General features: G+C 32.5%; 1 protein-coding gene across 1 annotated transcript in view; it reads right to left on the bottom strand.

Annotated features, from left to right (window-relative positions):
- Window positions 1-11,093, bottom strand: part of LOC114338381 (D-beta-hydroxybutyrate dehydrogenase, mitochondrial) — a 162,524-nt gene extending 151,431 nt beyond the window's left edge. Inside the window, exon 1 of the mRNA XM_028288975.2 lies at window positions 10,927-11,093. The gene's annotated coding sequence lies outside the window, so the exon portion shown is untranslated. The remainder of the gene's footprint in view (window positions 1-10,926) is intronic.
- Window positions 11,094-21,864: the final 10,771 nt, after the last annotated feature.

Raw genomic sequence — 21,864 nt, 5'->3', positions numbered from 1 at the left:
ATTTTAGTATTGTAATGAAATGATATTTCATGGTACTTTTTTATTTTATAAGTATTCCCTATACCTAATTGCTTTAATTTGTGAGTTGTTGCTGATACAAACTAAACATTAATTGCAACAAAAAATACGTAACATATTCTTAGGTTGGCCGTGAAAAAATTCAATCACAAATAATTTTTCACAAATAAATACACATTAATCCAGACTGATCCTTAAAATTACCAATAATGGTTTAGCTATCAAAATACCTACGTAGTTACGATTGTTGGTGCGATTAACAATTAAGCACAAATTAAAGCAGTTAGGTATAGAGAATGCTTAAGAAATAAAAAAGTACCATAAAATATCATTTCATTACAATACTAAAATACAGGATGTACCATTTAAGAAAACTCAGAAAATACTTATTCCGAGTTTCGACCAACCCTGTATACTAAAATTAAAAATTTAGCTATACTAATGATTCTTAACAATAGTAGACTATATTAAAAGTCATTTGAACGTAAGTAGAGTTTTAGATGTCAAACTACTACAATTCTACAGGGTGTGAATATTGCTACGAAATTAATAAAAAAACGTAATTATCTTTTAAAATACCCTGTATAACATTACAAAACCTTATATTTTAAGAAAGAAGACATCGAAGAGAATCCAAAAATGTAAAAATATACAGGGTGTCCCATTTAAAAAAACGAAGTTATAAGCAACTTTTGGTATAACCCGAAGTAGAAAATAGATGAAAATATTTTCATTAAATAGATCACGCTTCAAAACTCCATTCAAATTTTCATGATTCTGTTGCCTTTAGTTCTAAAGATATTTCTAATAGGCCCTTTATTTGCCTCACCCTGTATAGTTAGTTAGAATTATAGTATAGGAAATTGAAATATAGTTGAAAAATCCTCTATAAAATGGCTATGATCTTATTTTATTGTAAAATGAACGGAAAAAAGTTATAACCTCCAAAAAGAAACTTCTTACAAAATTTTCTCTTATTTTTATATATAATTTTTTTTTGTTCACTTAACGATAAAAAGTAATATACAGGGTGTAACAAAAATACAGGTCATAAATTAAATCACATATTCTGGAACAAAAATAGTTCGAATGAACCTAACTTACCTCAGTACAAATATGCACATAAAAAAAGTTATAGCCCTTTGAAGTTACAAAATGAAAATCGATTTTTTCGAATATATCGAAAACTATTAGAGGTTTCTTATTGAAAATGGATATGTGGCATTCTTATGGCAGGAGCATCTTCAAGAACAATTATAGTGAAATTTGTGCTCCCCATAAAAATGTTATTGGGATTTTGTTCCCTTAAACCCCCCCAAACTTTTCTGTACGTTCCGATTAAATTATTATTGTGGTACCATTAGTTAAATTTGATATTTTTAAAACTTTTTTGGCTCCTAGTATTTTTTCGATAAGGCAGTTTTTATCGAGTTGCGGCTTCTTTTTTAATTTGTTTACATAAAAATTTTATGGGGGTTTTGTTCCTTTAAACCCCCCAAATGTTTGTGTACGCTCCAATTAAACTATTACTGCGATACCATTAGTTAAACAAAATATTTTTAAAACTTTCTTGCCTCTTTGTATTTTTTTGAGAAGACAACTTTTATCGAGATATGGCTTCTTTTTTAATACGGTTCAAAATATACCTAAAAATGTAAATCATACATAAATTTTCATATTATTACCAAGTCTCCATAATCGTACTTAGCCATACACAAATATGTGGTGGATTTGACAACTATTCAAAACATCTCGATAAAAACTGACTTTTCGAAAAAGTACTAAGAGCCAAAAAAGTTTTAAAAGTATTGTGTTTAAGTAATGGTACTACAATAATAATTTAATTGGAACGTACACAAAAGTTTGGGGAGGTTTAAAGGAACTAAACCCCCATAAAATTTTTATAGGGTGTCCAAATTTCACTATAATTTTTTCTTAAGATGCTACTGATATAAAAATGCCATATGTCCATTTTCAATAAAAAATATTTAATAGTTTTCGATATATTGGAAAAAATCCATTTTCATTTTGTAACTTCAAAGGGTTGTAACTTTTTTTATATGCACATTTGTACTAAGGTAAGTTAGGTTCAATCAAACTATATTTGGTCCCAGAATATGTGATTAAATTTATGACCTGTATTTTCGTATATCAAATTGTAGAAAATTTAATTTGTTACATTTTATGTATTATTAAATTTTCTGTATGGTTGCTAGTTTAGGAGATACAACGCGAAAGCCCTTTGCACCGCTTTTTCCAAGATGGCGACCAGAGGACAAGGGTGGCAACCCCAAAAACTTGAACTTAAGCTTCTACTGAACTCCCCTATGCATTAAAAAAAAATAAAATTGAACCCTCTAAGAAATGCAATCCTAAATGTAACATTTTAATGGACTATGATTGATGGGCCCAATGACCTACTATTATATTTTAATTTTAATAAAAATAATTTGTAAATTTGGGATCTACATACACAAAAATATAAAATAACTCAGTTTAGAAATCTTGTTGAATTAATACTGGAAGTGTGTCGTTTTAGTTTTCAATTTGGTAGTGGCCCCATAAGGTTTGTTTCAAGATTGTTAGGATGTTTTTGAAGCCTCTTCTCCTTCTTTTTCTTATTGTGTATACATGACTCTCTCTGTTTTTTCCATGTGCCTCCAGTAAGTTGTCATTCCATCGTTTTCGTGATCTTCCCACGTGATCATCTTCCTATTGGGGAACCGCCTCTCGCTGTCCTTACTACTCCATTTGTTGTCATTCGACTTATGGGGTCATTTCTATTCTACTCTTCTGTTTTTTCCCAGTTATTAACGTTGTCCCCTTGCATCTCCATCGTATATCTGTACTTCTAGCTCTGTCTCATAGTGTCTTACTATCGATTTTTCGTAGGATTTTCATCTCAGCTGTTTCTAGCATTCTTTTTGTCCTGTCTGTATCAGGTCGTGTTTCTGCAGTGTATGTCATTATTGGTCTGATAACTATTTTGTATTCTGCCTTTCATTTCTTTTCCGATATTTTTATTTCTCCATAATGTTACATTCAGTCAACCTGCGACTCTGCTTGCTTTATTCAATTGATCTTCCACTTATGTTTCGAGTTTTCCGTAGCTAGATAGTGTGATGCCTTTATATTTAAACTTTATTATTTATTCTAAGTTCGTTATTCGTGCAGAAGTTTATCATCAGTTCTCCATTTTCGTTTTTATCATTTTCATTGTGTTCTTGCTTAATTCCGGGTATTACTTGGTTACCTATTCGAGCGTTAAAATCCCCCAGTATTATCATTTTCCCTCTAACTTGATCTACTACTTGTTGTAATTCGTCATAAAAGATTTCCCTTGTTGTTTAAGGCTTTTTATTTTCTGGACCGTATATATACTCCGATGATGTTCAGGTCTTCTTTTCCATTATAATTTTTGCTGCGACAATCCTTTCCGATTTGTTTCCTTTGTTATACTCGAGAGAGGTAGAATAATTAAAACGATCGAAAACATCTACCAGAACAACACAATAAAAATAAAAGTGGACGATGAATTAACTGACCCAATTGAAGCCGGCAGTGGGATAAGACAGGGGGGTTCCTTGAATCCTTTATTGTTCAACCTGATCATGGACGAAATAATAAAAAAATAAGAACTAAAAAAGGATACCAAATGGGAGAAAAACAACTTAAAATAATCTGCTACTCGGACGATGCAATACTAATCTCTCAAAGTGAAGATGATTTACAACGTACGCTGCACCAATTCAACATAATCGCCAGAAAATTGAACATGTTAATTTCTTCCCAAAAGACAAAATGAATGGTTATAACAGCAGATCCAATAAGATGTAAATTGGAGCTGGAAGGTCAGATAATAGAACAAGTGATGGAGTTTAAATACCTAGCCATCACACTATGTAGCTACAGAAGGCTCGAAACAGAAGTGGAAGATCAAGTGAATAGAGCAAATAAAGCCGAAGATTTCCTGAATGACACAATATGGAGAAATAAAATTAGCGGAAAAGAAATGAAAGGCAGAATTTACAAAACAGTAATCAGACCAATAATGACATACGCGGCAGAAACACGACCCGACACAGAGAGGACAAAAAGATTGCTCGAAACAACGCAGCGGAGATGAAAACCCTTCGAAAAATTGATGGTAAAACTCTATGGGACAGAGCTAGAAGTACAGATATACGACGGAGATGCAAGGTGTGTAACATTAATAACTGGGTAAGAAACAGAAGAATAGAATGGAATGACCACATAAGCCAACAAATATGATAGTCAGGACAGCGAGAGACGGTTCCCCAATAGGAAGACGATCAGTGGGAAGACCACGAAAACGATGGAACGACAACTTACTAGAGGCACATTGAAAAAAAGAATGTGTGTGTACTTTGTACGCACGTAAGAAGTTATACTTCTATTATAATATAATTTCAACGAAATAAATATACCTATTTAACAGTTACAATACAAAAAATTAACAATAATTACCAAAAATGAACCAAAACTTAATAATGCCAAATATTAAAAAAAAAAGAAAAAAATATGAATCGTCCGGGATTTGAACCCGCAATCTCGCGATTTTTTGATCTCTGGTCCAATGCTCTACCAACAAGGCCATCAAGCCGCATGCAACTTACCTTTCAGATATACATAATTATACATCACGGTGACAAGTGAAAAAAAAATAGATGTTTTATTATTTTACGCCAAAGGAAGACAAATCCAAAGACACAAAATTATAATAAAAAACCTTTTAAACCACCTTTTTCAAATTGCGCAAGTTGTATTATTAATATTAATATTAATAAATGAAATATAAATATTTTCACGTTTCACAATTTGACAAATTCACTTTTAACTGCAGTGCCTTAAAAATTTTAAAGCACTAGTGCCTTAAAGTAGCATTTTTAACGCTCCTATGGAGTCCTAAAAATTGCATTTTTAACACGTTTGTAGAAAAATATATTTAAAAACACTAATATATTCTTTCCGCACCTTTTCTGGACTGATACATACATAAATTAAAACATTCTGAAGTATAACTTCAAAAATATAATATGAAAACTATTTAAAAAGGCAGTATAACTATTAACTAACCTTTGTTGTTTCTCTCCCCACAAATTTTAAAACGCAACAACCATACATAACCAAACCGTCAACCGTCCAAACCACAGCTGCGCTACAGCTGCCATATTGGATAATTTTTGACATGTCATTTGAACATCCAATCAGAACAAAGTTATAATGCGCATGCGCCGGGATCGTAGGTTTTAACATATAAAAATTCACCCTCATAGCGCGCGTAAAGAAGTATAACTTCAAAAACAGAGAGAGTCATGTCTATACAAAAAGAAGATGACTTATTTTATTATCTGACCCTCCAGCTCTTATTCACATCTTTCCCTTATCTGACCCTCCAGCTCTAATTTACATTTAGCAGATTTGCTGTTATAACCACGCATTTGTTCTTTTTTGGAGAAATTATCATGTTAAATTTTCTGGCGTTTATATTAAATTGGTGCAGTATAAGTTATAAATCATCTTCACTTTGAGAGATTAGTATTGCATCGTCTGCATAGCAGTTTATTTTAAGTTGTTTTTCTCCCATTTAGTGTCACTCTTTAGTTCTTATTTTTTTAAATTATTTCATCCATGACCAGCTTGAACCATAGAGGACTCAGGGTATCTCCCTGTCTTATCCCATTGCCAGCTTCAATTGAGTCAGTTAGTTCTTCATATACTTTTGCTTTTATTGTATTGTTCTGGTAGCTATTTGGATGGTTTTAATTAATTTTAGAGGTACCCCTCATAAGTACAACAAATGGATAACGTCCATTAATTTAACTCTGCCAAAGTGTTCTTAAAATCCACAAAAAAGCTCATTTTTTGAAGAGTGGTATTAGAATGCCTGATCTTGATTCTTGTGGTATTTTGTTTTTTGTTCTATTAGTTTTAAGGTATGCTGTTAACATGTCCAATAATTATAAATCCATATTTTTGTGCATGAGTATTTTATATAATTTTCATTATTTGAAGTCGGAACAAAAGTTTTGAACTGTTTATAAAAGAATCAGATCTAAATGGACAACCTGGCAGAGCTTTAAAGGGAAAAGAACAAACTGGAACTATTTGTACATTCTATTAATACTCTTTGTTTCTCTAATGGATAAAGAGTGCTTAAATACATGTCATTCCGAACAATGTAAAAACTAGTTGCTGTTCAACATCTTTATAATTTCAAAACAAGTGGGTAGATTGATGAAACTTATTTTTAAGATCCAAAATAACTTTGAGCTTTGGAGTTAGTCCAATTATTATGTATTCATTTGATATTTTTCAAATTCAGTTTAAAATAAACCTATTAATTGAATCGGTAGTAAATTTTATTATAGACGAAACTTCAAAATAATGTAAAGGTAAGTACATTTTTGAAAGAGTTCCACAATTTAAATATTTGGGAGTAAGAGTGAATGGCCAAAATAAGAGTAGCAGATAACAAACATACTGGAGATATCATAGGCTAATGAAGGATATGCTCTTATCCAAAAATACAAAACTGAAAATATACAAAGTTGCAATCAGACTAGTAGTTATATACGCAGTTGAGAAAATGTGGTTCATAGAAAAATATGAAGAAAAATTAAGAATACTCGAAAGTAAAATCCTCAGATGGATTATGGGCCCAATATGAATGAAAAACGGAGAAATGAGAAAAAGAATTAACCATGAACTAACAGACATAATGAAAGGAGAAGATATAGTTAGATATATTAAAGAGCAGAAACTGAGATGGCTAGAACACATAGAGAGGAGGAAAAATGACCTACTGATTAAGAAGTTCACCAGATGGAAACCAGAAGCTGAGAGACCAAGGGGAAGACCCAGAGAGAGATGGGAGGAAATAAAAAATGGTACCCAAGTTTCCATATCTAGTATTGTTCCAGTGATTACCTACTTTAGCAAGGAAATCTGCCGAAACAGCTGTAGTAGCAATAAATTATAATCCAAGACTCTTTCCAATAGAAACCACAATTTAACACGATATTTTAAGTACGACCCTTAGCTGGCTATATTTTAAATTCTATAACATGTTTCAAGAGTCAAATAATGTTGTCATGCAAGCATTCCATCACAAAAAGCCAACAAGTGCAGATGTAACTTTAGTTTGTGTGTATATAATGTAATGTTTCTATTATTATAAATGAAAGTGCTTTAATAATAAAAAACAATAAGTTTAAGTAATAATCAAGTATTTTTGCTGACAGTTCTGAAGGTCTCCAGAAGTTAATGAATAGAGGAGTCACAGAAGTAAGTAAACATCAAGAATAGAAAATGTATGATGATCTCTAAGAAGGAACAGCAATTTGGACGAATAAGTGTGTACGGTCAACAAATAGAAGTAGTAAAAACAGACACATGCTAACACAATGTCAATGAAAATTGGGACCATTCACTTGAAATCAAATATAGGAAAGAGAAAACAAGATCTGCGTTTCAAAAAATGGCTAAGCTATTCAAACCTCATGATTGATCAATATCCATAAACATTAGGTTACTATGATGTTATATCTATCGTGTACTGTTGTATGAAGTTGCGTCGTGGACTCTCACAGACGCCACCTGAAATAAAATTGAAGCTTTCGAAATGTGATTTTATCGTCGACTCCTGAAGATTACTTATACCCAGGGTGATTTTTAAGAATACAAAAAGAAAAAGAGCTGTTAACTACAGTAACAGAAGACAAAATCGGATACCTCAATAACAGCATGAGGAACAGCGAAAGATAGGTACTGCTGCAACTAATTTTACAGGAAAAATTAAATGGAAAAAGAGGACTATAGAGGCGAAGAGTTTTCAGGCTGAAAGATCTACGTACGTGGTTCAACACAACAGCCACAAATGTTTTCAGAGCAGCAGTGTTTAAAATACAGATTGCCATGTTGGTCGCCAACATCCTAAACGTATAGTCTAGATCTAGATGACATAGTGTTCATAAGCTGAAGCATACAGAAGAACTAATCTACATACATACATGCTAAAGGGACTAGAATCTCAGAAAATCGGTATCAACATGAATTTAAATAAAACAAATGTGACGACCAATCAAAATATAAAACTGGACTTAAAAGGAAGTGAAGTCGAAAGTATCCTAGCATATAATAATATATCCTGAAGAGTATATATACCTAGGTCACACGATCAACCTAGACAAACATAATCAAACCGCAGAGATAAGAAGAATCCGAATGACTTGAAAAGCAGTAGTAAGGATGGGAAAAACCTACCGGTTTAAACCTAAGACCGGTTTTTTTACTTCGCAATAACCGGTTTTACCGGTTGTTTTTTGTCCCGGTTATAACCGGTTTTTTCTTTTTAAAGTAAAACCCGGTTATTAGGTTTTCACGGTGATTAGGATTAGGTTAGGTATTATTTTGGATCCCAATCAAAATTATTATTCTCAAGTAATTATTCCAAACATAACCATAATTAAAATTTTATTTTATTTTATAAATACAGAAGCAAACTGAAAGTGCAATCTCACATCAGCCAGAAACAATGTATAAGTTGTATTATAATATTTCCTTGAAGAGGTATTTGTAATCATAATATTTACATAAGAAGTGATCTGGTTCAATTAGAAGCAAACATCATCTATTTTTCACACTTAACTCTTGACATTGAAAGTGGGTGAATGACTTTTTCTGATTACCAAAAATAATGCTCTGACTATAAATATCGAATTACTGATTACGAATACGAATCTCCAAGAATTTCACTACGTTTTCAAAACGATACACCCATACAGGAAGTATTAAATTAGTTCAAATGTACCTATTCTACAAATACACAAACGTGTTAAAAGTAATACATGATAAATTTCTTTTGATGGTAGTAAAAATAAAAGATAAATTGCATTATCCAATTTATTTTTAAGTAAAATATTTATGTTGATATTATTTTTTTTAAATCCCATTGCAAAGAGTCTGGGAAATTTTTTATCAGTTGAAATGGTTGGGGATTTTTTTGGGTTTGGGAGGAGAGGAAAATTGGTGGGTATTTTAGAGGATTATATTTTTAAATGGTAAATTAAATTTGCATCATTAATTGAATACAATAATTGCATATTATATTCTACTCTCATAATATATTCAATGACGATAGAACCTGAATTATTTCAGCGCTCTCTGTTGAGCAGTAGTATAATAATAATTTTGGTTTACTGTTCTCTACATCTGACCAATGAAATTCACAAATCTTTGGGATTCACACAAATCAAATTGTATTTCGATCCAATGTATATTTAATCTTACGCTATATTATATTTAATAATAATCAATAAATAATAATAATAAAATAATAAATAAATATATTAATTAATAGAATAAAATGGTTTTATTAAAAATTGTGTTTTATTTATATTGATATTGATGTTCTTTCGATAGTACTAATTTTAATCATATTGATGTCGAGTCGAATGGATTATCGCAAACTAAAGTGCATTTTAAATGTAACTTTGTAACCTATTGGATTAAAAAAACCGAAAACCGGTTTTTCCAAAAACCGGTTTTTTGGCCGGTTATAACCGCCAGGTTAAACCGTAAGCAAAAAAAAAACCGGTATGACTGGAAATTGGTGTTTTGTCAAAAACCGCCATCCCTAAGCAGTAGGAAGACTTACTAATGTACTGAAAAACAAATGAAATGGAACTGGGTAGGACACGTGGCATGACAAAACATCGAAAGGTGGACGAGAAATATTGTCTATTGGAGACCACGTGACCACAGTCGTAGTCGAGGAACACCACAAAAACGATGGCTAGATGACATTAAAGCAAAAATCAAAAAGCAAAAAGAAACAGGCACCAAATAGTACAAAATAGAGCAGAGTGGGGAACTCATAGGGAGATCTTTGACCAGGAGTGGATGCAAGCACGCTGAAGAAGAAGAAGGAGATAAGAAGATATTGATTTATATAAGCTCCATACATCTAAGCAAAACTATAAAAGCCTGCATGTCCACATTGTGATTTTAAAAAGCAAAAGCATCACCATCATAACCAAAATTTAATTACTACTGAAATTGTGACAATATCCAGATCTAAAAAATTGAAAGCTGAGTTATTCGACAGGGATATATACTATCACCACTGCTGTTCAACATATTCTCTGAAGAAATCTTTCAAGAAGCTATCGAAGAACCAGAATTCGAAGGATTTCCTGGCTAAAAAATCTACGTACGTGATTCAACACAACAACTACAAATTTCTTCAGAGCAGTAGTGTGTAAATTTTAGGTTGCCATGATGGTCGCCAACATCCGAAACGAATAGGCACTACAAGACGAAGAAGATACGTATATTGACTAGCGTTAAACAATCAGATTTTAAATTAATAGGTAAACTACAATATATTGGTTTGGTTATTTCAAAATTTCGAAAAGAAATAGATTCGCCGGTGTTATTTTTTTGTAATTACCATATCAATCAATCAAGATATGCAATTTATCCCTCGTTTAGGCTTAAGCCTCTTCAAGGTGAAGTATTTCCTTTTTTGCGGGAGCGTAGGAGGGGGGAATTGCAAGAGTTTGCATGGTGGAGAAGCAAATACTGCTACTGGAGTGAGGACTTGGAAGGCGGTTAGATTTATTTTACAGAAAGGAGTGTAAGGTGAAGAATTTATGTTATCAAACCAAGCAACAAGCGAAGGGTACATTGGATGTTACCAACAAACTTTGGAAACGGTTCTACATAGATCCGCCTTTGTGGAATGCAGCTTATATCATCTGCGATGTCTAAGGGGGATTTTGGAGAATTATTTACGTGAGTTTAAAGCAAACCTATTAAAATCTGCATTGTGATTTTAAAAAGCAAAAGCATCACCATCATAACCAAAATCTAACTAATACATACTGCTTTTGTTATATATCCAGGTCTAAAAAATATATGAAGCCGACTTATTCGAATGCGAAAACCCGGGCGACTGTGTCAAACACCGATTTTGCGGTTCCCGGTCTATTTTAAAACTCCAAGTTATGCCGCGAGTTTATAAAATATGTCTCCTACTTATACTATTTAAAATTAAACTTAAAGATTCGGCGAGAGGTCGAAATATTGAGGAAACACCTTTTATTTCTGGCAAGCCGGTTTGTTTCGATTTAGGTTATGTGCGATAACAAATTTAATGTTTTTGCATTTTGTTTTTATTATTAGGAATGAAAGCTGCGTATTAATCAACAAACTCTTTAAACTAAAAAAAATTAACAAACTAAAGAATCATCGCTTGAGTGTTCTTGTAAAGAAATAGAAGACCTCCAAATAAACACCATGGTTTTAACCTCCACAAGAAACAAATGGACCATGTACCTACCTCCAGAATTAGAAAACAGAAAAATGCTCACGTACTTACAATAGTCTAGTCGCAACATAGGGGGTCCCGTGGACACTTTTAGTTCGCCGCGATTTGATGGGGGTATTATAGGTTTTTGGGTCGCTGAATCCAATGGAAGTGGTCTGGAAGCCCAAATGTGGCGCGTTTAATTGTTATTAACAAATTATGGTAAAATTAAGGGTTTTTCAGGAATTATTAGAAGCCCTGTAAATAAATTGATCGTGTTAAGGTCTTCTCTGGTGTATTTTTGGTCGCTGAATCGAATGCGACTAGTGGCGATTTCTCAAAATGTGTTATTATTTTGTTAATAACAAAATAATTGTTTATTAGCCGAAAAGCTCGAAATGCGTTATCTACAGCAAGTTTGCAGTCTTTTTCATAGTATTTTTATAAGCTAAATCGATTGTCGCTAGTCGTGATAGCTTAAACCACGTTCCGACTTTGTTATTAATAAATTGTTGCAAAAATAACGGTTTATAGTACGTTTACTCACAGTTTTTGCTCTAAATTTTAAAAAACAACTTGAAATGACATGAAAGGTATGCACGTAGCTAACATGTCAAACAAAACAAGTGATATTGTGCCGATGTGTGCTTTTGCCCTGGGTGTGAGTTTCACCCCGTTTCGGGGGTGAAAGAAGAAACCTTTAAAATAACTCCGGAATTGCATAAACTGACTAATTTTAAGCAATGTTTGTACTGTACAGTTTTTTCACTAAGTCAATACTTTTCGAGTTATTTGCGAGTGAATATTTCATTTTTCAACAAGAAAACCAAATAATTCGAAAAGTATTGACTTAGTGAAAAAACTGTATAGAACAAAAGTTGCTTAGAATTAATCAGTTTATCCACTTCCGGACTTATATTAAAAGTTTCTTTTTTCACCCCTAAAAAGGGGTAATACTCATCCCCAGGGTACAATCAGACATCGGCACAGTATCACTTATTTGGCTGGACATGTTAGATATGAGAAATTTCATGTCAATCCAAGCGGTTCTTTAAAATTTAGTGAAAATTTGAGTGAACGTACTATAACCGTTATTTTTGCAATAATATATTAATAACAAAGTCGGAACGTGGTTTAAGCTATCACGACTAGCAGCAATCGATTTAGCGTATAAAAATACTATAAAAAAGACTACAAAATTGTTGTAGATAGTGCATTTCGTGCTTTTCAGCGAATAAACAATTATTTTGTTCAAATATTGAATGTGTTGCATATGTGAGTCCATATTAAATGTAGTAATGAAACACAGACTTACTCACAATCATTTAATTATACTTTGACGACCGGTTTCGATCTCTACATTATACAGATCATCTTCAGGTCGGCGTTACAAGTAGTTAAATGCTACAATAAAGAAAACCAGAGTTAGAACATTATCTGGTTGCACAAATGTTAACAGAAAGCCAAATTCGAAAAAAAATTTTTTTTTTTTTTGAAATACAGGTTTTCAACTATTGACATTTCAGAATATTGATACCTACAAATGCACACCTATGAGTTAAAATGCTTATAGGCATATATGAGCAAATGGGTGCATGTAGTTTGTGAATATGTGTTGAAATTTAAATTATTAATAATTAAAAACAAATTAAACCATTAAGCAAACTTAAATATGCATCCAACCTCAAAATAGTAATAACAAATAGATAGTAATATTGTTCAAACCTACTTACATGCCGTTACAAGGGATGCGTTGCCACTTAGTTGTTATCATATTAATTCGTTCAACTTATGCTAATTGGTTTGCTGGTAGGGTTATACGGTAAACAGACATGTTACGCAGGTCAAAACAAAGTAAATTTTTGAATTTGGAAAGGATCCTGAAGGAAGATGCGTGCTGTGAAACAGGTGATGTCTTGTTAGAATGGAGAAAGACAATGCTCAAGTGGTTGTGTATTGAATGTAGCCAGGTATGAAAATCTTATTGTAGACACTTGTACAAATGTGATGGTCTTAGCTCGTAGATGTTTTACGATACGGGCAGATGTCAAAGCATAGGAAATGACAAATAGGAAATTATTTTAATAATTAACTTGAATTATAATGTCTTGTTCCCGGTCAAATGACTAAGGGATGTCATAAATTTAATAAACTAGTAGGTGCCAGACACTTTGAAATCTATGAACTGCATAGAAATTATAAGAAAGAAAGCAAATTAAATGAAAAAGTAGTAAAAATTATCAAAAAAAATTGGTTAAGAAACTGTAAAAGTAAATAATAAAAAGATCAGAAAAACCAGGGTTATTTTGTTTGAGCTATTATTTAAAGGAATATGTTCAAAGAAAAGATATTGGTAGGGTGTTGGCACTTACTTGAGAATATATATATATTTTTTTTTATTTTGTTATTATTATTTATTTTGTTATTAACAAAATAAGAACACATTTTAAGTAATCGCGACTAGTCGCATTCGATTCAGCGACCAAAAATACACCAGAGAAGACCTTAACACTATCAATATATGTACGGGCTTCTAATAATTCCTGAAATACACCTAATTTTACCATAATTTGTTAATAACAATTAAACGCACCACATTTGGACTTCCAGACCACTTCCATTGGATTCAGCGACCCAAAAAACCTATAATACTAACGGCGAAGTAAAAGTGTCCACGAGTCCCAATATGTTGCCCCTAGACTACAAATGCAGATGGAAAAATTTGTGATAACGAACAACAGTGCAAAGGATGGGAGAGATACATCAGTGACCTTTTTGACGATTCTTTTCGAGAAAGTGACATATACTACCTGTAACAACCAGTTAGACAGAGGTCCAAGGATATTAAAATTCGAAGTCAGAAAAGCAATGCAGCAAGCTAAAAATAAAGCACCTGGACGCCTGGACCAGATCAACTCACTGTGAGCTACTTATACTTTTGGACGAGGAAAACATTACCTACTTAACCACTTTCTTTAACAAAAATGTACAAAATGGAAAAATATCACATGAATGGTTGGCATTATGTTACAGTCTGATCTAAGTCATGTGGCTGGTTGGTTTAGAATTAATAAGATGTCACTTAATATTAGCAAATGTTCAGTTGTCACATTCACTGGTAAATTAAATTTCATCATTGAAGATTATCATATATATATGGTGTGGTTATAGACAGGAAAAATGAATTTAGGGATCTGGGGGTCAATTTTGAGTCAAACATGAGCTTTCATAAACATCTTTATAGTATTGTAAATAAGGCATATAAAGTATTAGGTTTTATTATACGTAATTCTAGGGACTTTGATATTGACACAATTATAAGGCTCTACAATGCCATTGTAAGACCAAATCTAGAATATGCGTCAGTCATATGGTCCCCAACAACAGCTTTTAAAACGGATTTAATTGAAAAGGTTCAAAAGCGTTTTTAAAGATATCTTTATTTCAGAAAATATAGAGTGTACCCTTATATGATCTCATATTATTTAATGCTAAGGTATTTCAAAGTCGAAAGACTCTCTGCTAGAAGGGATCGGCAGTCTGTGATGTTCATATATAATATTGTAAATAATTTTAAGTATAAAAGCTGTGGAATGGTGAATTTTGTACATTTTAAGATACTAAAGATTAGGCTGAGAATTATAAATAGGAAACCTTTTTTTGTATGGAACAGTTTATCTCCTATCAATAATATGCTCAGAGTTTGTAATGAATTTTTAGACCAGCATCCAGAACTGGATTTTTTCGATGCAAGTTGTAAAGATACTCAGAAACTTCTGGTGGGCTGGGATAATTTTCAGATGCAATTAGAAGTTATATAACATATAGATCTATATCATATATGTGTATATATATATATATATATATATATATATATATATATATATATATATATGTATATATGTATTTTCTTTTGTTATTGTTAGTCTGTTGTTTTGTTTGTTAGTTTGTAAGTTGCCATCACCTGTGATTACCATTGTAACATTTTTTTTGTTTATTACTGGTGTTTGTGATGTGTACCAATAAATAAATAAATTATTTTTAACGTTACTAAAGAAAAACAGGCCCACCAAATGCAGCGCTTTTAGACTAATCAGTTTGATGAGTCAAACTTAAGATAACTTTACGAATTATATAAAAATTTTGGATATGGAAAAGCTCTAGGAATTATAGACGCACTATTTTGTATGAGTGTTCTCCTACAAAAAGTTGTAAGTTCCGAAAGAACGTTTATGTTTGTTTCACCGACTTCGAGAAAGCATTCGACCTAGTATAATACGATACACTTTTCGATTGCCTAAGGGAAATAGGAACACTACTGTAAAAGACTGCTACAATACTTATATTACAATCAACTAGTCTCTATCCAACTTGCAGATAGTCCTACTGAAAAACTACCCCTCAAACGTGGAGTACGACAGGGTTATATTTTGTCACCCAGTGTTTTTAATCTATACTCTGAAGAAATCTTTAGGGATGCTTTGGAAGACAGACAAGAGAGAGTAAAGTCGACTTTACACTACATGATTTATCATGTGATTTGTCATATGATTTTTCCCATCACGAGCCGCATGACAATGCTTATGACAAAGCGAGCCGTATAAACAATGCAAAATCATATGACAAATCACACAGTGTAAACATGTAAATTTCACTCCATGACCAAATCATATGACAAATCACATGATAAATCATGTAATGTAAAGTCGACTTAAGACTAGGCGGAGGAGTACTCAACAGTATCAGCTGACGATACAGCCATTCTTCTTCTGTCCGACAAATTACATGAGACGTATTCGTAGTCTGACGTTTAATACCTATAACCTGTTACACAATTAAAACTTCCCCTGTTCCACTCTTCCCGTACATCAAAATTTGTCTGACTAGACACCGTTAAGCTATTAACACATTTTCAGCTTGCTATTTGTACGAATAAGCATGTACATAATTTGAGATTATTATTAATTGCAGAGTTGTGTGGACTGTATATTTTAGGGGTATGTTTGCTGGTTTAAATGGGAATTTATAAGGGTTTATATCAACAGACAATAATATGAATAAGTTTATACCACTCTTACCAGGAATTCTTCTTTAACTTTCCACTGCTTGCGTTTTTTACACAAGTGGACCAGTTCGGCAATTTGCTCGCGTTTTGGTTAAACAGGTGTATGAGCTCACTCACGTTTTGATTAATCAGAGATTCGTGCACGGTTAACCTTTATTCGTGGATTCACGAGTACTTTTAAAGTAAATAGCGTTTGTTTCACGTCATTGGAACCCAGATAGAAAGGTCCAATACGATAATATTGGTGTGACGTACGGGATAGCACTACGGGTTCGTATGCTATGGGTACCAGCACCAAAGAGAGCGAATGTATCCTCAACGCTAGGTGAGTGCCACTCGATATACAACTTCATGCTTCAACTGGCAGTACTGGAAGAGAGCGATTTCTCTCTCGCAAATGTCTCAAAAGTATATTGTCTGTAAGGGTAGGGATGGAATTGCGGTACCGTTGAACCTATTGAACAGGGTTGGCTTAAGACTTATTTAAAATTAAAGGTTGTAATTACGGATTTAATACAGTAAAAAGTATAATATTATTTTTTACATGTGAAAAATTGAACATACTCGGGAGAGGGGAGAAAAGAGTTACGCCACTGAGCCAGGGAGTGAATGATTATCTTTACAATAAATTTTTGTTTTGTACGCGGGATCCGGACCTATTAATTTGGAACAACATAGATTCTACTCTTAAATAAATTACCAAATAAAATACGGGCATCTTACCATTTTCGCTATTAAATCAATAAGCATATAAAGAGAGTGGAGGGCTATAATTTCTAATAAACGCCTACATTATGTGAACCTGGAAACGTAGCTGCATAAATTTTATTAACGTTTGTCTAACGATATTATCTTTTAGCCATAAAGAATATTATTAGGGTAAATGTCAGAATGGTGAACGCTTCATTTGACGATGGTAATAAAAAGAAGTAACAAAAAATTATAGCTGCTTATTAAGTACTCACCTAACAAAAAATTACTTTCAGTTTACTATGAGCATAATTATACCTATATAAAGTAACGAAAAATCATTTTCAGTTTAATCTGAGGCTAAATATATCTACAGAGTGGGTCAAAGAAAAGAGTCCACCTTGATATTTGGCAGTATTTATTAGATTTTAAGGAAATTACCAATCAGGTCGATTTTTGATTGAAGGGGGACACATTTTTACGGTACATACATCTGTCATCTGTCAACCCCCTCCCTTCCACATCACCTACCCCTTATTTTTAAATAGGGAATAGGGGTCGTGTGCTAGCTCATTTGAAAGCTTATTCAACTATCTATTCAGTAACATTACCACTGACATAATCATTTACACAGGGTGTCCAAGAAAAATTATTTTGAATTAAATTAATTGACAAAAAAAGAAGAATGTACAATATGTAATTTATTTAACTCAGAATACATTCTACTACTCTCAGATAACAAAAAAAATGTTTATTTGATAAATAAACATTGTTGCTTAAATTCAATATTCAACCTACCAAGAAGCAGATGGGCGGCAGCTTGAACATGGAAATTAAGCGAAAAGCATTGTCTATTTTTCAAAAAACATTTTTTTCTGTTTTGTGATATCAGTAGAATTTATTTTGAATTAAATAAATTACATACATTCTTCTTTTTGTGTCAATTATTTTATAATCAACTACTTTTAATGGGAATAAGCCACAATTTTACCAAAAAAATGATTTTATTAACGTTTCGAAGCCCAACAAAATAGCTTCAGAACAACATCAATTATTTTAATTAAAATGTTTTTTCTTGGACACCCTATATAAATAATTATGTTATTGTTGATATTACTAAATAGAGAATTGAATAACCTTTCAAATGAGCTAGCACACGACCAGTATTCCCTATTTAAAAATAAGGGTGGGGAAAGTGGAAGGGAAGGGGTTGACAAATGACAGATGTATGTACAGTAAAAAGGTGTCCCCCTTAGATAAAAAATTGACCGGTTTTTTTATTTCCTTAACTTAAAATCTAATAAATACTGTCAAATATCGAGGTGGACTCTTTTGTTTGGCCCACTCTGTATATTGGCTATTAGGTCTGTATATATCACAGCAGACCCCCACCTAGCAATGCAAGTTCCGTGTTAACGAGTGAAACGACGATTGTCGCATCAGCCAGTGATCGGCAGCGTAACTATATGCCATATGGCGGTGGATTCAAAAGACCTGTAAAATTAACTGGAATTGAGAACTCATTTTAATGTAAAGGATAATCAATATAACCTTAAAATAACAAAAGAAAACAAAATTCTTATCCTATATACGATAATATTTATATCGTTGATTGATAAAAATATACCTGTATGTATTTATCAATCAACGTTTATAATTCGTATACTATTTGGATTTTCTTGTGTTATTTTGAGGTTATATTTATTTTCCATTACACTAAAATGCCAAAGTGGTTAAAAAATTAAAGAATAAAACATAAAATACAATATTTATTTATAAAAATGTTTATATGTATGTTCATAAAATATGTTTGTTATCAACTATCAATGTAAAAACTTAAAACACAGCTACCTTATTACACATAATTATATTTACACAATATTATTTATTCATCAGTTTAAACCACACCAAATTGTATACATTTGGAATAAAACACAACTGCTGTAATTCATTTTATACTTTTTGCTATTGGATGCACTATTTTGCACTATTTAAACGCTATTTATGAAAAAATAAAACAAAAAAATATGGCGTCGTATTTTTAGGGAGCGAGCAGAACGAGCGAACGAACAACGTGCAGAAACCTGCAGAAATGAGGCTAGTAGTGCTATCCCGTGCAAGGGAGCGAACTAGCAAACGTGCGTTGACCTTGAATATCTCTGTTACATTGCTATGTGGGGTGGTGCTGTGGTATATATGTGGTCAATTCTGCTGTTAATCAAAGAACATTTCATTGCCCAATGTTCGACACTGTCGAAAGCATTTTCGAAATCTGTGAACGCTTATATAGAGGAGTGTGGTATTCAGTTGCTCGTTCTGTAAGGATTTTCATTTGTAGCATTGCTTTATCGTAGCCATGTCGTCTAATATTTTTTTGTTCTCCTTCAATGCACAAGTATTCGGTTTTCTTTTTATTCACTTCTACACCCCATATATCGTACTCTTCCATTACTTTTCGCTATATAGTTTCAATCGTCATAATCTTCAATCATTATTACTTGATCGTCTGCAAAGTTGAGCGAATATATTATTGTGTTGGTGAGTGGTATCCCCTAATATAGCAGGAGACCTGAATACTATGGGCGTGGAGAATTGGATGGAGGTTGCTCAAGACAGAAAACAGTGGAGGAATGTTGTCGAGTCGGCTAAAATCCACGAAGGGTTTTAACGCCACGGAGTAAGTAAGTAAAATTGGTATCCCCAATTTTTCTACATTTTTGTTTCCATCTTTTTAAAGCTCTTTCTAGGTATATTTTAAATAAAGTGAGAGACAGGCAACATCCTTGTCTTAATCCTTTTGATTTTACCACAGTATAAAGAGGGACAGTAAAACCACTCTCCTAAAAATTGGAAGTAAAATCTGTAGTCGCGCATGGCGACCGCGCAATGTTCTTAGTCGCTTTTGTCACACTCTCGCATTGCTAGTCTCATAGAAACGTACGGCTTTTAACAGGGAAAACCCGCATCTACCACTGGTGAATTACCAATTGCGTACTGCCGGTATTACTTCTTGAGATCAAAGCGCCGACACAGGAGTGGTTTTACTGTGGAACCTCTATATACTGTGATTTTACTAATCCTGTTTGTACTTTGTCGACTTTTATTGCTTCTATATTAATATTCATGCTTTCCATTGCGTTCCACAGCGTCTTCAATGAAACGATATCGTCAGTTTTCCCGTAGGTCGACGAATAATACACGAATTTCTTGATTTCGTGACATCTTTTTTTCTATTATCTGGGTTAAGAGGAAAGGAACATTTTGACGTCTGTCAAAATTTTCAATGTATTTTAAATGTAATCATTTGTCGAATCCTGAGAAAACTAATAAGTATTTTTAAAAAATTTAAACGCAGAATGAAAAATTTCTTTATTACCGAGGGCGGAATGAATAAAAAGTTACTTTTAAATGAGATATTTGAAATTAAATGTCACACTAAATTTTTTTTTAGTTTTTTACCCCTGTAACTTATTAAAACAAACATTATAGAACTTTTTAGAGACTTTCGGCCCTCGGTAACAACGTAATTTTTCATTCTGCGTTTAAACCTTTCAAAAATGTTTATTAATTTTTCCAGGATTCGAAAAAAAAAATGAATCCCATTAAAATAGCATTGAAGCCGAAAGTTCGTACCCATTCCCTTAAAGAAAAAATATTGTCAATAGTCGATCGAAATATAGTCAATAGTAGGAAATCCTGCTTGCTTTTCTGCTTCAGAATCTAAATATTCTTTCTCTCGATTCGTTTATTCAAAATCTTATTTAATAGAACTGTGTGATGCAATATTATCTTTAGGGAATATTGTTTCGAACAAACCCGAGATTTTTGTTAGTGTGGTTTTGTAATCCAAGAAGTGCATGGCATTTAGTAAAATACAACCAAATGAAATGTAGATATTATATAGCACTTATTGACGATAATTATTTTTATTTCTTGGAAGACTTCCAGATAATATTCGTTAGTTTTTTACTGAAAGCACATTAGTCACTCGTTGGATTTGGAACGTGAAATACGGGTACTAAATTAAATTGGCCTAGCAAAAGGTGTTTCTATCTGACGGGAAGCAACTCTTAAATTATATTTATCTTTATTATGTGGTCAAAAGAGGTACCTGTTATTTAATCAAGTACTAAAGGCGTTACAAAACAAACTACATCCTGGCACGGTTTTTAAAAACAAAAAATTAACAACAATACCGTGATATTGCCTATACTCTATCTTTTCAAACACACCCATCTTTTTTCTCTAAACCTCTTATTTATATTTACTAAGGGAGTAAAATTTCTCTTGTAGGTAGATGGTATATAAATTTAATAAATTTTTTTTCTAAAAAGATCCAAGTTGGATTTAGGTGGGTACATCACTAGTACAAAACAAACGTTTTCGGACTAATCAGTCCATCATCAGGTTGAAACCTAAAATAAGTAAACCACTGTATAAAAAGGCAAAGTTGAAATTTCGACTGTTAGAAAGTTAGGAAAAAATTAAAACATGTGGTTACTTACTTCATATCCAAAGTAGTTGGATTTAGCTGCATAGTTAGGTCGAATGGGCTTAACGTTACAAAAATTAAGCCATTTCGGCTACAACAATGTCGACAATAAGTCGATGTTATAAGAATACAATTAGACTATCATGGAGTGGATCTTGCCTTCAAACTGACGGACTGAAATATGACATTGAAATAATGTTGACAAGACCTTTGTATACACATAAAATTCCCTATCTAGAAGGTCTTGTCAATATTCTTTCAATGTCA

Source organism: Diabrotica virgifera, chromosome 6 (genome assembly GCF_917563875.1).
Source record: "Diabrotica virgifera virgifera chromosome 6, PGI_DIABVI_V3a".
Taxonomy (NCBI): domain Eukaryota; kingdom Metazoa; phylum Arthropoda; class Insecta; order Coleoptera; family Chrysomelidae; genus Diabrotica; species Diabrotica virgifera.
Note: the sequence above shows the minus strand (reverse complement) of the source record. Positions and strands in the feature narration are given on the sequence as shown.